This window comes from Symphalangus syndactylus, chromosome 21, assembly GCF_028878055.3.
Source record: "Symphalangus syndactylus isolate Jambi chromosome 21, NHGRI_mSymSyn1-v2.1_pri, whole genome shotgun sequence".
In the NCBI taxonomy this organism is placed as follows: Eukaryota; Metazoa; Chordata; class Mammalia; order Primates; family Hylobatidae; genus Symphalangus; species Symphalangus syndactylus.
This window is the reverse complement of record NC_072443.2, coordinates 73,317,816-73,335,990: the sequence shown is the minus strand read 5'-3', so window position 1 is coordinate 73,335,990 and position 18,175 is coordinate 73,317,816.

Sequence of the window (18,175 nt, the reverse complement as noted above, 5' to 3'; positions counted from 1 at the left end):
CAAACCATTTGAGGAGAAGTTTAAGACTCTGAGGAGATGCATAATATAGACTTCTGCACATTTTTGTGGTAAAGCAGGAGTGAGCAAACTGTAACCTGTAGGCCAAATCCAACCCATCATTTGTTTTTGCAAATAAATTTTAATTAGAACATAGGCTCCTTAGTCTATGTATTATCTATGTCTGCTTTTACACTAAAATAATAAAGTTGAGTGATTTTCACATAGATCATTTGGGCTTTGAAGCCTAAAATATTTTCTATTTGGTCCTTTATAAAATAGTTTTCCAACCCTTCTCTAAAAAAAATAGTTGTTTGTATGTTTCTTTTTATTTTGTTCTTGAATTTTATTTTTTAAGAAAAACTGTGATAAATGCTATGAATTCACTATAATCCAAAAGATAATCCAGCCGTCTTGTCCATTGCTATTTCTACAATACAGTCTGGAAAAATCTACATGCTCACTTTTCAATTTCCTTTTTAGTTAAGGACAGCCATATGACTCAGTTCCAGCCTTTGCTATATGAATGAAAGATGGCTGTGGAATTATGGGAAACAGCCAGGCTAACATCATCCCATGCTTATTTTCTTGCCTTGAATGTGAACATTATGCCTTTAGTTGGGGGACAGCTACCTTGAATCATGTAGGAATGCCTGAGGAAATAGCAGAGATATCAGTGCTAATATCTTTGATTTTTGTTAATTGCAGTCATAAGTAAGTTTCTATGGTTTGGATGTGGTTTGTCCCCACCAAAACCCATGTTGAAATTTGATCCTTAATGTGGCAGTGTTGGGAGGTGGGGTCTAGTGGGAGGTGTTTGGATCATGGGGGCAAATCTCTCATGAATAAGTTAATGCCCTCTCTTGGGGTGAGGGAGTTCTCATTCTCAAGGGAGTGAATTTGTTCCTGAGAGAGCAGGTTGTTAAAAAGAATCTGGCTTCCTCAGTTTCTCTCTTGCTTCCTATCTTGCCATGGGACCTCTTTGCACATACCCATTACCTTTCTGTTTCTTCCATGAGTTGAAGCAGCACGAGGTCCTCACCAGATGCAGCTGCCCAACCTTGAACTTTCCAGCCACCAGAATTGTTAGCAAAATAAACCTCTTTCCTTTATAAACTACCCAGTCTCAGGTATTCTGTTATATCAAAAGTAAACGTACTAAAACATAAGCCTGTGTAGTATAAAATGGTAACTTGAAATCTTATAAATCTCTAATTTTTCTTGGCAAGGAAGAAGATGGGGAGGGAGAGTTGCCAAAAACTCAGTTTAAAATAAAAATAGATGGTCTGAATATTCTATATAAACATATTGTGCTAAATTATGACTATTCTCTCTAAATGGGACATAGTTCTCTTGATCTTCTCCTAACCTCTTTATCTTCATTAATCTGTTTAACATCTATTTATTTTTGAGGTCTATGCTGTAGTCTGTAAAGATGGCTGACAACAATTTCTTCCCTCCCTGTTTACTCACAGAGTGCTGTCTATTTGCCCTCCACTTGTGTACAGGCTGGCCTTTGTGACTTGCTTTGACCAATTAAATACAGCTAATATGACATCTTGAGACATCTGAGGTCAAGGCCATAAGAAGACTGGTAGTTTTTTCTGGATGCTAAGAGAAGAAAGTGATTCAAGGAGGAGGGTGTAATCAACTTCATCAAATGCTGCTGACAAGTCAGGTAGGATGAGGACCAGGAAGTGGTCATTGGAAATACCAATGTGGATGTCATTTGCGATTTGGTAGATAGCAATCCGAGTGGAGCATTTGGAGCAAAATCCTGGTTGAAGTAGATTTAAGAAAAAATTGGAAGAAAGAAATTGGGGACAATGAGTACAAATAACTCTTTCTTCTCTTGCTAGCAATCCAAGAGCAACAGAGCAATGACTGAAGGAAGGTACTGATAAATCACAAGAGCATTTTTTTCAAGGTAGTAGAAATAACATCAGCTTATCTAAATGCTATAATACACTTCTGAACCTTAACCTATAATTTAAAGACAGTACAGACTTGTTGTGAAAACAGGATTTCTAAAAGCAAGGTTAATCCTTACCACATAATATCTTGGCAAAAATTATCTTCCTTGTGTTTCAGTTTCATCATTTGTAATATGAGTTAAAATAACCACTTTACAGAGGAGTTGGCCTGGTAAAATTTTTTATTTAAGGTTTTCAGTTTGATAGTTCTCATTGTTCCATATTCGTTGATTTGCAACTTGGTAGAAAATGTCAAAATTGATTCCAAGAAATAATGATTTTGATAAATGAATTAGGCCATTCTTGCCTTGCTGTAAAGAAAATATCTGAGACTGGATAATGTATGAAAAGAGACATTTAATTGGCTCATGGTTCTGTAGGCTGTCCAGGAAGCATAGCAGCATCTGCTTCTGGGGAGGCCTCAAGAAGCTTCCAATCATGGCAGAAGGGTAAGACGGAGCAGGCACATCACATGGCAAAAGCAGGAGCAAGAGAGAAAGAGGATGGGGGAGGATGTACCACACACTTAAATGACCAGATCTTGTGAGAACTCAATACCACAAAGGTAGCACTAAGCCATGAGGGATCCATCCCCATGACCCACATACCTCCCCACCAGGCCCCACCTCCATCACCTCCACCACTAGGGCTTAGGATTCAACATGAGATTTTGGCGGAGACATATATCCAAACTATGTCAATAAATACAATTTTTTTCACAGAAAATAATAAGGTATAAAATTTAAAAATAAATCTTTAGTCTTGTAATTTTCCAAAAAATTGGAGGGATGTGTAAGTTAAAAAGTGAAACAGGGTGTATGTGTAGGAGATTAAAACATTATAAACAAAAATTTTTAAGTATTGCCTATTATATTCCAGCCAGATATTTTGTTGACAAATTCATGTTAAGTTGACCCTATTGTGTCATTAGAATTTATGAAAAATATGTTACCACATTTCATCATGGCCAGACCATATGTTGGAAAGAGTGACTAGTGGTGATATACAGAGAAAAGACAAAGAACTGTGGCATCAGAATCCCTTCACCTCTGCAGCTGATACTATATGCCCTAGGAATTACATAAGTTTATGCTGTTGCTATTTTGCTTAAGATCATCTCTGAAAACTGTAGTTTAGAAAAGCAAATCTCTGTTGCTCTTATGACAAAAATGTAGATGTGAAGTGTAATGCAGGAATGGATAAATGAGTAGGATATTTTGGACTTAAAAGTCTCAAATGATTGGAGTAAATATTTATAATCATTTTGATGCAGTCTTTACAATCATGCCCTTTATGGCATAATATTTGGTTGTATTTTGTATACAATTTCAGGTTCATTTCATGTTGGCACCTATTTTCTGGGTTCTCAAGGGTACAACATGTGTTTTAGCCAGGTGCCAGTAATATTTTTATATGGTCTCTTTCTTGGTACTTGTAGGAAAATTATTCTTGTAATTGGAAGGCAGAAGTTGTCTGTAGTCCAATTACATGTGCATAATTGTTTGTGTTCACTGTAACCGATGTTTGATTGTCAGTAGTGTAGAGGGCAATGTCTTGGTTTCTTCCTATTTTAATAATTAATTACATTTCCTTCTAATAAAGGGAGGTGGGAATAAAGCTTCATGTTTTTGTCAGACTCATTTGTTTTAGTCTCCTGGTGTTAAACAAAATGCATCTGTTGAAAAAGAATGGGAATTTAGTTATACAATTAAACTTGCTCTTTATTTTCATTATATGAAGGCAAAGTTACGGTCGCATCATGGCAATATCTACAGTAGGAATTTGATAAATTTTGTATAAAATAAAGATGTCTTTTCACTTCTGAATAGATTCATGCTACAATATTTATAAGATTTGTTGCTTGGCCCTTATTAAATGCCAAATACTCCCATGTTATATCATGAGAACTCTACTATCTGTTTTTATGGTGAGACAAGCCCATCTGCTCACAAATGGCCACCTTCCTGTGTCCAACAATAAAAGGGGATGGGTACCCCGCCTAGCCCTAGACTAATTGGAAATTGATATAATTTTGTTCTTTAAACCTTCTTTTTTCTTTTCGAAAACTTAAACAGGACTAAAAACCATTTAAGTAACATTGTCCATAACTGTTCATAGTAATCATAATAATGATTCTGATTTTTAGACATTTACTCTGTGACAAACACTGCACAAAGTTTTTCCATGCTTTATCTCATTCACATTTCACCATCCCATCCCCCAGAAGGTAAGCACTATTTTATCTCAATGAATTTGAGGCTCACCGAGGTTATGTAACTTGTCCAGGATCACATAGTTAGGAAGTTGCAGAAGGCACAAGCCTGGCTTTACCTGACTCCAAAGCCCCTGCAAGTAAACAAAGTGCAGGTGGCCCCCTCTCAAGGTAAGATTCAGTAATGGCAGACCTCAGGACTTTGCAGCCCTGTAGTTGACTGCTCTGCTTATTTATAAGGCTCACCCTAGGCAAGGCCTGCTTTAAAAGACTGTGGTTCTGTCTCCACCACTAGCCCCACAGAGTCACTCTGAAGAATGTTTGCAGTAAGGCTGAAGAGTTAAAAGTAGGGGCTCTAGCATCAGTCAGGCCTCTGTGCAAATTCAGCCTCTACCACCAGCTTTGTGACCCCGACTAAAAGACCTAATTCTTGCACCCCCATCTATAAAGTAGAAATAATGACAATATTGACCCCCCAGGGTTGTTGAAGGATGAAATGGGATAAAACTTGTGATCATTTTCACTTAGTACTTGGTACTACCTTTCACTCAGGCCAGGTAATGATGTTGCCATACCAGGCAGATGTAAGATTGAACAAGGAGAGTTCAACCGGCAGAAGGCACGGGCAGTAAGGGGTGGCAGAGAAAAAGAAGTTTTGGAGCCAGGCAGATTTTAATTCGCATTGCAAAGCTATTTTTGCACATTTTGGGATCTCCAATGAATATTTTGTTCAGAAAAAGCAATTCCTATCTCTTTCTGAAGAAATATGATCAGAGCAGAAATGGAATATGGACTAATTAGAATGTTTTTGATTAAAAGCTTAAATGTCTGAATATGATCATGATGCTTTCTTCAGTAGTATGCCATTTTGTGGCCTGTACTATAATATTTCGTGTAACTGTTTATGTTCACTTATTATTGGCACATGTTTTCTGCATTCTCAAAAGCTGGTACACCAGTGTTTAATTCACATCACAAAACTCAACTTGCAATGTTTTTGCCTTTGGGCAAGTCCATAAAACTCTATGAGCCTCCATTTTCTCACATAAAATTGAGCTATTAATATGAGACAGTATATATAAAGTGCTTTGTACGATGCTTAACACCTCAGTTGATTTCAACAAATGGTGGTTGTTTTACTACTTTTCATAAAATCTCTATCACTTGTTTATGAATTCATTCAACAAGTGGTTTGGGTGCTCTTACATGCCATGAGCAATGCTACAGGTTGGGGAGATAATCCCTGCAGTGGTAGCACTTGCTTTCTGGAGGAGGAGACAAATGAATAAACCAATAGAATAAAAGAACTACAGAGATTTGTGATAAAAGCTTCTGGAAAAACAAGGTGTGAAAGAGAATTCAGTGCTCATCTGTAAACAAATGAGACTAAGGCTGAAGTCTGAAGGATGGCAAGGAGTTGGCCAGGCAAAAAGTGTAGGAAACATCAGGTGCAAAGGTCTGGAGGTGGAAACAAACTTCGCTGTTCTGTCTCCAAGCGGAGCAAACTCATAAGACAGAGGTAGGGGCGGAGCTCAGACAGGTGGTCTGGGGCTGACCAGAGCAGGGTTTGCTGAAAAGTTGGACTTCTTACTCTACATATATGGAAGGGTCATTTATGCATTTTACGTTGGGAAGTGGCATGATTTGATTTTTAAAAAGACGACTTTGGCAGCTACGTGGAGAATGGCTGAGAGGGAGGCATGCGCACAAGTGTCAGACAAGAGGCTCTTTCCAGTGAGCCCAGGTGAAGGGTAGTAGTGCCTTGGGTTCCCGCAGTAGCAGTACAATGGACAGGAACTGTTGAGAGCTCTTTCAAGGTTAAACTAACAGGACTCCCTGCCGGATTGGCTCTGGGAGTGGTGAAGGAGCAGCAGCCACTGAATCAACACAAAGACTCATTTCTGATCACAGGTTTTGCTACCGATAGAAGAGATGGCTATTGATTATCGTATGAGAGAAATGCCCGACTAAAAGTCAAGTGTGTTGGGTCAACTTGGATGTGTGAAGAGTGGGGGTGGTTTGGTGATCTTATTTGAGTGGATCCTGGCATTTTTCTAGTATTGTCTAGATAATAGCTCACAATTTCCCTTTGCATGGCCTTGACATGCCATATTGGAGCCAAAAGGAAAAATGTTTGCCCGTGTATGCACTTACTGACACCTCCTCCCATAGTTTGGGACAAGTGGACAAAGTTAAGAGAAGCTCTACAATAAAAAATCATGATGACATGGCAGTTACCAGGGACCGAAGAGAGGGAATAATGGAGAGTTACTGTTGAATACACACAGAGCTGCAGTTTGGGAATATGAAAAATTTCTAGACATGGATGGGTAATGGTTGTGCAGCAGTGTGCCTGTACTTATTGCCACTGAACTGTACATTTAACAATGATTAAAATGGTAAATTGTATGTTACATATATTTCACCACAATAGATAATGCAAGAAAAAACTATACGTAAAATCACGTCCAAACTTTTCAGACATCGACATCAATCCTTACAAACCCACTCAACATGGGACACAAAAGCTGCTGGGATCCAGGAACCATGAGCTGATTGAAAAATAATGATTCTCTTTGCACAAAATGCAGCATTGTAAAACAAACAGCCAGCAACAGCCAGTCTGTACTTAATATTTTGATACTTTGTTCATAATTAGTTTTTGTCCATTACTTTCTATTTTTTGAAATCATGCATTAAAATATTATTTATCTTGAAAGCTGAGTTTTTGTGCCAAAGGCACAAAATGTATTTCCAAGTATCACCTTTTTGTTTCTGGTTTGAGAACCATCCCCCAACTGCTTAGCAGCTTTGCCGTGGACCAACCGTCTATCAGAAACATACCTTTTCTCGGACCACCCTGGGGAATGAGACACACTTGTCCCTGTTGCTCTTGAGCCTCTCTAATCCTGCCAAAGGTCTCTATTGTCCGCTCCATTCCACTCTTCTCCCCTCCTGCAGAATGCAAGTCAAGGTAGGGAGGAATAAGAACCCACTCACTGCATCTGAGTTCTCCTCTCCTCTCCTCTCCTCTCTCCCTCTCTTTTTTTTTTTTTTTTTTTTTTGTTGTTGTTGTTGCTATTGTGCACTCCTGTGCCTCTAACCTGCCCATAAGAGATGTTTACTTCTACTCTGTGTGGCAAGAAACTGGCATTAGCCCAGTTTATGCTTTGGATTCTGTGCAGTAAAACTCCTTTATTTTTGCCATAAGGTGCCTAGTTTTTTCCTAAATTCAAAACTGTTTTGTTGAAAGCACTTTGGCTTTCCGGTTATTACTCCTGCCACAGTTTTACAAAATCTACTCAGAAATCTACTGGAGGGCTTGTTGTAGACTTTTTGTGACACCCCCAACCCCGGCAAAGCAGCTACTGGTTGGGGAAGAATAATGGGTTTAAGGAACGTGGAGTGGCAGGGACAGTCACATAGTATATCTAATATGATCATCCAACCAGGTAAGATTAAATAAGTACCCTGGGTTAGGAGTCAATTGTCTAAGTTCTAGCTGTGATTACCCCCAGGAAGGGCCAAGTGCTTCATGAAGAGATTGCATTGTGTGGTACTTAAAGGCAGGAGCTTGGAAACCAGACAACCTGGGTCTGAACCTCAGCTCATCCAACCCTTCCTATGAGAAACTGGCTGTTAATTCATGCCCCTAAGCCAGTTTTCTCTTTTTAAAACTTCAATAATAATTATAATCCCCAGCTTACAAGGCGCCTAGCTCATGAGAACACTAAGTTCATCCAAGCCCTTTTCTTCACCTTTAAAATTTGATCTCTAGCACCCAGGATTAAACATGAGGATGAAGGTCTGGGCACAGTGACTGGCATATAATAAGTGTTCGATAAATGATGACTCTTATTTTCTCCATATATGAAAGAAAAAAGAATATCTTCCATGGCTGAATTATAGTTTGTTAGAAGACTGATGCAATGTTATAAATATGAAATATATTAATACACACAATAAAGGGCTAGGTCAATGTAAGGGATTCTTCTACAATGATTTTCAAATATCATTCAGTGACTACTAGTCAATTGTAAAGCACTCAATAAATCAAATCCTTTAATGTTCTTCAGTCACGTCTAATGTCCTGTGATTATTGCAGGGGTCCACAAGCCCTTTTGGTAATAATTCATGTGTTTACCCATTCGGCAAATATTTGAGGAGCACACACTATGTAACATACATGATTCTGACATTGTTCTAGGGATACAGCAGTAAGTTAAAAAGCCAAAATATTTTAACTTTAGATAAAGTAACTGTGAAATAGCTATAACCAACCAAATTAAGGTTTCATGTGGGCAGCTGAATATATGATTCTAGAGTGTAGAAAGAGGGAAATCTGGCTTAGAAATATAAATTCAGGGGAAATCAGAGTATATATGTTACGTAAGGCAAGCTATAAACCATCTTAAAATTTAATCCTAATCTTTTCCAGATCCAAAATGCTGATTTATTTTTTCTTACAAGGAGCAGGAATGCAAAGACATCATCTCCAGTTATCGTGTTGGGAAGACAGTGTTGGGGAAGTGTTAGGGAAGGCAGAGTTTGAGAAGGAAGGCAAAAGTCACTTAGGAGATCTCAGAAAGATAATCAAAGGAGAATTTTACTACTTGTTTATCTTTCTAAAATGTAAGTTAGTTTTCAAGGGAAAAGTACATTTTATAAACTTGGCAAATTCTTAGTGGGTCCTTTATTTGGACTGTGGATCCTTATATAAATCCAGAAAACAACAAAAAAGAGTTTCAGATTGTTATATGTACTCTTTAATAGCTAATGTAATAAAGAAGGAAACAACAATCACCCCAAGTTCTATCACTAAAAGATCATGACTATTATAAAATTGAGATATTTTCTCAGCTTCCTTTTCATATGTGATAGCTATCATTTTAATCAATATTTGAATATTAATATGCATTAAGTTTTGAGCTCCATTTTAGGATCATTAGTATGTCAAAGATTCTTCATAGGTTCTGTAATCTTCTTCCTTTTGTTTTTTTGGGACAGGGTCTCACTCCATCACCCAGGCTGGAGTGCAGTGGCGCCATCTTGGCTCACTTCAACCTCTGGCTCCCAGGCCCGGGTGATTCTTCCACTCAGTCTCCCAAGTAGCTGGGGCCACAGGCGCACGTCACTATGCCTGGCTAATTTTGTAATATTCTGTAGAAAAAGGATTTTTAACATTTGGTGAATGTTTGACTAAGGGGACATACAATGTTCCGTTGAAGACTGAAGTTGTGTCCACTTTCGGATTAACAATATGTGTGTATATAAGTGTGTGTGTGTGTGTGTGTGTTGTGTGTATGATTGTATTTTTATTTCATCTAATTTCCTTAGAAAAAATCCTTAAAGTAAAATTACTAGATCAAAAGGTATAAATATCTTAATATGTATGATCTAATTACCTTAAGAAGCATGCTGCCAATTTACACTCTCAACCTCAGGAAAAGAGAACTCATCTCAGTATTCACACTAGAACATTGGTTATTACTTGCTGATATATTAGACAAACTATAACACTATCCTTTATTTGTACATTTTATTATGAAAAATGTTAAATGTGCCTATTAATTCTGACTGTCTTAGCTTTTCTAACATCCTAGCAAATATTAATAATGTTATCTTTTCATTTATAGTAGTTATGTATTCTATTTTTTCTTACTGAATCATCTTGAATTTCCAAAACAATTTTGAATAATAATGGTCACAGTGGCCAGTGTCTAGAAGCAAAATTTCTGGAAGCAAATCTATGGTATGCAGCAATTCCATCAGAGCAACTTGGGAGAAAATTACATGAGTTATAAAGCAGATATTGAAAGAAAAATATAAAATTATACATGTCTATGGGTGGTTTAAATATGTTTGCCACTTGAAAAGAAACAGCAATATTTACTCATATTGGCTTTATTCTAGACTTATTTTTGCTGATCTCCTTTGAGAATGAATAAGGTTTCCCGTATATTTTTGGACTAAAGTAAATTAAAGAACTTTTCATCCAAAATGGATTCAAAATAATTTTGTGGATCATATCTTAACATGTATTTCTAGCTGTCTCCATAATTTAGAAAAACTAGTTTCTTAAACAAATCAGCATAAAAATTTCTAAAGCACTGTATTCTTTTTTAACAACCCAAATAAACATAGCACATTCTTATTACTAATTTTGTTCTGAACAGCACACATCTTTGTGTTCTTTAACTAAACTATGTGTTTGACCAGTTTAAGTAGATAGAAGATATTCTGAAGCTCTTTTTCATATTAAAATAGTTCATTATAAAATAGATTTTATATGACCTGAAGTTGCTCTTCATAATTTTTGGAATCCTAAAGATGTCCTGTAAATTTTATACTTCATCCCTCCAAATTTGACTTTCACTTCATCAACCAGATAGGGAGTGTGTGGTAGAAAATGTAAATGCTCGATGTTCTTCTGAGACACACATAAATATAGATTTGTTGGAATTACTACAGCTATCTGTCAGCCTCGTGGCTTTTGGAGCCAAAATTCCCTAATTCCAAAATTATGAGCATGTGAAAAAATGTGGTTTTATATTGCTAGAACTTTCATATATGCAAGTTAATAGACGGAAAAAATGGGCTTGGGCTAATGAGAAGGATATCTTAATTCATCCTTTAGCAATCATTTGAAAATGTAACTCTTAGACTCATTCTGTTTTAGAGCTAGAAGCATCTGAAAGCAAATAAATGAATCTTGCGTTTTTAGTCAGAGAAATTTACAATGGAAATGGAGACAGAAATGTTTTCACTGGGAGTAAGCAGCCACCCCATATTTCCTCCCCTCCTCTTTTCTCCTTTTGCTGGTTGGCAAGCCCACCTACTCATATTCCACAACATCCTCGTTGTTTATTTTCATTTTAGAGGCAGACTTTGTAATAGGACACACTAGTGGGCAAATTCCAGTTGTATACTCCTAAGCAAATTGTTTAAATCATCTGAATCCAAGTTTCCTCATCTGTAAAATGGGGTAGAAATTAGGAAGGGGCGGGTCACAAAAGTACCAAATTCATTGGGTTATCATGTCAATAAACTGTGTTTAAGAGCCTGTTACAATGCCAGTGGACATGACAGTATTTTATAGAGAGAGTTGATTATGCTTTACAGTATGATTTCCCCCAGGATGCAATGTAGACCAACTAGAGGTTTTGAAATTAAATGAAAATCCCAACAAATATATCTGTTGATATCATTTTCATAAAATGATTACATAAAATCACTTTCATGGGCCAGACATGGTGGCTCATGCCTGTAACCCCAGCACTTTGGGAGGCCAAGGCAGTTGGATCACCTGAGGTCAGGAGTTTGAGACTAGCCTGGCCAACATGGTGAAACCCCATCTCTACTGAAAATACAAAGAAAAATCAGCTGGATGTGGTGGTGTGTGCCTGTAGTTCCAGCTACTCTACTCAGGAGGCAGCGGCAGGAGAATCACTTGAACCTGGGAGGCGGAGGTTGCAGTGAGCCGAGATCTCGTGACAGAGCGAGACTCTGACTCGAAAAAAACAAACAAACAAAAAAACACCAAACCAAAACAACACCAACAACAAAAATACTTTTGTGTATATCAGTTTTTCTCATTAATGTACTGCATACAGGTCTAATATGGGGTAGTTTTTTTTTAAGTAAGGTAAGCAGAGTATGTGATTATTTTGTGTGAAAATAGTGGTATATTGTTTTTGCTTTAATAATACTATTTTTATTTTAATATATATTCAAAATATAACTGGAGCATCAAACTCTGGATTTTGTGATGATAGTGAATTTTCTTTTAAAATACATGTAATCAAGAAAAAGGGGACCAATCAAAAACAATTAGTAAATAATAGTAGACATTGCACACAAATATGGTGCCATGGTTTGGTTTGTTCCCAGCAAAATTGATGTTGAATTTTGACTCCAAAGATATTAGAAGATGGGGCCTAGTGGGAAGTGTTTGGGTCATGCAGGTGGATCCCTCATGAACGGATCAATGCCCTCCCTCAGGGGTGAGTGAGTTCTTGCTCATGCTAAAGCAGGTTGTTAAAAAGATCTGGTTTCCTTGGGTCCTCTTTCTTGCTTCCTCTCTCACCATGTGATCTCTGCACACATCTGTTCCCCTTCCACTTTCTGCCATGAGTTGAGGCAGTCTAAGGCTCTCACCAGATGTAGCTGCCCAATTGTGAATCATCCAGAATCATGAGCCAAATAAACCTCTTTTCTTTAGTAATTTGCCAGCCTCAGGTATTTTGTTATAGCAACATTAATGGACTCAGACATGTGGCAAGAATTATGAATTTGGTACATGAGTCACTGCGATTTGGAAAACTTTAACCTAGGGGAATGATCAAAAGTAGAGGTGGTTGTTGGCTGGGCCAGGTGACTCATGCCTGTAATCCCAGCACTTTGGAGGGTGAGGTGGGTGGATCACTTGAGGCCAGGAGTTCAAGAGCAGCCTGGCCAACATGGTGAAATACTGTCTCTACTAAAATCACAAAAATTAGCCAGGCGTGGTGGTGTGCACCTGTAATTCCAGCTACTCAGGAGGCTGAGGCAAAAGAATCTCTTGAACCTGGTAGGTAGAGGTTGTAGTGAGCTGAGATCACACCATTGCACTCTAGCATGGGTGACAGAGCAAGACCCTGTCTCAAAAAAAATAAATAAAAGAAAGAAGGAATACAAAAGTAGAGGTGTTTGTCATTCACAATCTCAAAAGGGAATTCATAATCATTTTATACTACAGTTTAAGACTAATGTCAATGTTATCCACTAATATAATATTACATACTGCTCTATTAGTCTTTATTCCTTTTGTTTTCCTTTTTCATTTCCTTCATTCTTGTTTGCACTAGTAATTTATATAATAGATATTTTGTTTTTTCTCATGGACAAAGGTTTATCTCTCATTACAAATTAGACTCCACATTGACAGAGGCTTTCTGGATAATGTTTCATATCATTACATAATACAAGATAGAAGAGTTAAAGTGAAGAGCTACAACTCCTTTTGTAGATTAGCCAATAACTTGGGCAAATACTGAATTTAAAAAGGATGAAGAAATTCTACATGATCCAAGAATGTAAGTTTCAATTTAGGCCTCTACCTTACTCTTACATAAGGCAATTGCTAGCACTTAAGGTTAAAGTCACATGAATGTTCTTTGGATAAAATACAATCCCTGGTAATTTGAATGAAATAATTTAGTGATTATTTTCTCAAAATAATATGAAAATGAAGTATAAGTACAAATCAATTTATTTTTTAAGAAAAAATTATTCATTGCCAATTTCCAATTCTACTTTTTTCATAATATTGGTTTTTTTTTCTGGGTATTTTTTCTATTTATTTTCACTTTTTGCAGTTCAAAAACATTATTGAAAATGTGGTTAAGATTTAGTCTAAGGATCTATTCCTTGCTAAAAAAAAATATACCTTTTTAGCTTAGGTTTCCTTTTTGAAAAAGCTCAAAGCAATTTTATTGGCAAAAATCTTCCTTTTGCCTAAGGCAAAAACTAGTGAAATTATGCTGTATGAAAGAGATTATTAAATATTTTATTTTGCTTTTTGAAAAACTCATGAGCAAACATTTACAAGGTTCTTCTTTATACTGAAGCTTATTTTTATAAACCTTTACTAAAGAAGTGCTTGTCCTCTTCTTGATCACATTTCTTTAGTATGTCTTCAGGACTTACTAAAATTCAACAGATAATTAAGCAGCCCTGTTTTTCCAGGTTACATAAAAGTGTGACCCCGTATGCTCTGTGGAAATCCTGCTTTATTATGTCCTTGTCTTTCAGTATTGTCCGTAGTCTCAAATCTGTTCTGTGGAGTTAAAATGTATATTTACATAGAATGCCTTCTAGGGGAATGTGTGGTTATTGGCAGAGTCTTGGTTCCTTTAGAATTTCAGTTGTTATTTAATCTGGAGCAATAGAACTAGGTTTGTGGAATAATAAAACACGTATTTGTTACTGAAACACCATCTGAAAATACACATCCTTCCATAAATTGAATGGTTCAGTTGGTATTTTTTCCTGTTTGATATGTGAGAATAAGGGAATTGACATCTGAATGCCTACAATATGCATGCACAGTTTTAGGGACCTTATAAATGTTTTCTTAATTAAATTTTCACAACATCTTAATGTGGATGCTACATTGTTTCATGAAGTTCATCATTCATGGATTAAGTTGGTATATTTTTCTAAAAGGTTTTAAAAATATATTTTAACAAAATTAGTAAAATATAGTACATAGTCTCTTAGGAAAATGTATTTCAAAATTATAAATCATGGGCTAGGGGTAGTGGCTCACACCTGTAATCCCAACACTTTAGGAGGCTGAGGTGGGCGGACCACCTGAGGTCAGGAGTTCAAGATCAGCCTGGCCAACATGGTAAAACCTCACCTCTACTAAAAATACAAAAATTAGCCGAGCGTGATGGCATGCACTTGTAATCCCAGCTACTCAAGAGGCTGAGGCAGGAATATCACTCAAACCTGGGAAGCGGAGGTTGCAATGAGCCGAGATTGCACCACTGCACTCCGGCATGAGTGAGAGAGCAAGATTCCATCTCAAAAAATTATAAAATATATATATGTGTGTGTATATATCTACCATATATATACCACATATGTGTGTGTATATATATATATTATATATATCATGATTATGATAGATATATTTTCTTAGTCAATATCGTAGTAGCTGAGACTTCCATATAGTCTATATGGTCTATATGTTTTATAGTCACAGATGCCCAGTTAATAAATAATTTCTTTTGCTGCTTCAGTGTGTTAGTTTAGGGAGGTGCCTAAAAAGAGACTGTGTGGATAACATTATTATTTTGCATAATGAACAATGAAATCAAATGATGGTCTTAAAGAGTTTGTATGCCCACCCATTTCTACCCTGCCCTGTGCAGATAAAAACATACTTGACTTGTCCTGCCTCTAACAGTTTACAGCAGGGAAGCCAAAGCGGAGAGGCCCAGTCAAATTTTTTTGTGAGGAGACAAAACAAACACCCAAAGCCAGGGGATAGGGGCCAAAACAAATTTGGAAACAGGCACAAAAATGGATTAACATGAAAAGAGTGGATGGCAGGTGTACAAGAGATGGATGTTCATGTTTGAGAGTCTTAGTAGTTCAAAACTGACCCTAGATAATGCACCTATCTTTAGATAGCTCTATGACTTCGGGTTATCTTATAATGTGGATCGCAGATTGGCAAACTATGACTCGCAGACTCAATCTGGGTTGCAATCTTTTGTGTAAATAAAGTTTGATTGGAACACGTACTCATTCATTTACTTATTTTCTATGGCCCCTTTCACACTAGAGTGACAGAGTTGAGTGATTGTGAGAGACTCTCTAGGCCACAAAGTCTAAAATATTCACAATAGAGTTCTTCATATAAATTGTTTTCTGACTCCTCCTGTATAGAAATCTTATAATAGGGTACTAAATGTCCTCATTTGTATCTTCTGATCACAGATATAGATATAAAGTTAGATGTACACAAATATGTGTATACATAATGTATACAGATAAGTATGTATATGTGTGATACTTAAGATCCTTATGTTTGATAAAAAGTCCTTCTTGATCCAGAATAGATATTATTATCTCTATCAAATTTTACTTTAAGGATCTAAATACTACTTACAAGTCTTGACAAATAGGTTATAATTTTCAAAATACAAAGTCCATGTTTCAGTGCAGTCTCAAATATTTTTTTCGTCGATTTTCAAAATACTGATTATATGGAATTTTTAAAATGTGTTGTGAATGGGTTTTTGATTCTGTTTAAAATATCTAGTGATTAAAAATTTTACTGTTATTAAATTTAACCTAATTTAGCATGACATTGTCATGGATATTATATAGTTTCTTATGGTCATTATAATGGTGCTAATGATATGTATATCATTAGCATCATTATTACAATGTTTGCTCATATTCTTTTTGGGGGATTAGTTGATATTTAAGGTCACGCAATTATGAAAAAACTCATTATCCATGATTTGGAGACCAAGGAATGTTGTGTATTAAATTTAGCCTATATAAAACATTAATGGAACTTATATTGACCTGGATTCATGTAGACATCTTTCCATGTGGCAGTTTTGATCTTGTCAAGATTCAGAGATACCCAGTAGACATGGAAGACCAGATGGGAAGGAGCTACACTGACTTGATATAATTAATCTTCTTGGGATTCAAGCATAAGAATAAAAATTATAGTAAGGATTCTATATAATGTGAATGAGTTTAGAAGTCCTCATGTTAAATAGGTATGACTCTCTTCTGCTTCTGAGCATGATGGAGTACTGATAACAGATGTGCATCCCTGTCATAAACAACCAGCATTTAAAAAATATCATAAGAAATAACATCGGATAAAATGCAACACAAGACTATAATCCCTGAAAGAAGGCAAACAAAGAAGCAAGCCCTACGATTGCCCTGGATTTCTATCCGAGGCACTTTCTGGACAGCACTGTATTTCTACACTGCAAAGCACAACAGTCTCCCCGAGTTGAGGAGTCAGAGCCCAGAGTTTGGTAAGCTGGAAGCCACTAGAGTATGATAGAATAATGGAGAGAAGGGAACTTAAGAGAAAGAATCTCCAAAAATCTGCAAAGTGTCATTTTGAGTCTTTAGCACACTACTGTTTATGTGTAGGATGAGAATCCATGAGGCCAGCAAAACCAAAACAGAGCAAAACAAATAACAACAACAACAAAAAACATCAGTGAAAGAACTACCTGATGGCTAAAAGTGGAACAATTCCCAGAGCTCTCATAGGCTGGGAGATACTCAAGTTTGAACCGACTAGAGTGACGTGATTCTAAACAATGGGCATTTGGTAGATACCAAATAAAGGTCACCACATAATAGTAGGTGTGCTAAACAAAGCCCTACATGAAAGGTTATCCTAGACCTTCCCTACCAAAATTTTAAAATTAGGCTGAAAGCCTAAAGCTTCACTGAAGGCCAAAAAATAAAATAAAATAAATCATCAATACTTTTTAAAGAAATAAAAACCCTGGCATATAACAATATCTAAAAATTGAAACATCTAATCACAAATTACTACATACCCATAGTATAGTAGAAGAAGCAGGAAAGTGTGACCTATGACCAGAAGGAAAAGTTTTTATGACTATGTTAAATGACTTAAAGAAAACTATGAGCATAATGAGATAAAAAATGAGTCTTATAAATAGACAACCAAATGGAACTTCTACAGATGAAAATCTAAAAACTAAAATAACGGATTCACAGAATGGGCTTAATAGGAGATTAGACACTGCAGAGAAATAATCAATAAGCTTGAAGACATAGTAATAGAATAGAAATTATCCAATTTTAAGCACAAACAAAAAGCTTGAAGATAATAAATGGAGACTCAGTGACTTGTGGGACAATAGCAGGCAGTCGAATCTGCATGTAGCTGGACTCCGGAAGGAGAGGGTAGAGTAGAAGACAGAAAAAGTATTTAAAGAAATAATGGCCAAAATTTGTTCACGTTTTATGAGACTATAAGCCCACAAAGCCGAGAAGTTCAATGAATAATGTGTGGGTGAAAAATAAAACTATATCAGGGTACATTATAATCAAGATTTTGAAAATTAATGATAAGGAGAAAAAATCTTAACCGATGCCTGAGAAAAAGACATATTCAATACAGGGAGTCTATTGTAATACACAGTGACTCTACTTAGTAACAATGTATTGCATTCTTGAAAATTGCTAAAAGAATAAATGTTAAGTGTTCTCATCACAAAAAAACAATGTAAGCTAATGCTTATGTTAATTAGTTTTATTCAGCCATTCCACAGTGTACACGTATTTCAAAACATCGTGTTGTACGTGATCAATACATCCAATTTTTATTTGTCGTTTAAAATAAACAAATACGAGGAAACAAAAGTAAGAACTATTACTAACTTCTCATCAGAAATAATTCCAATCAGAAGACAATGGAAAAACC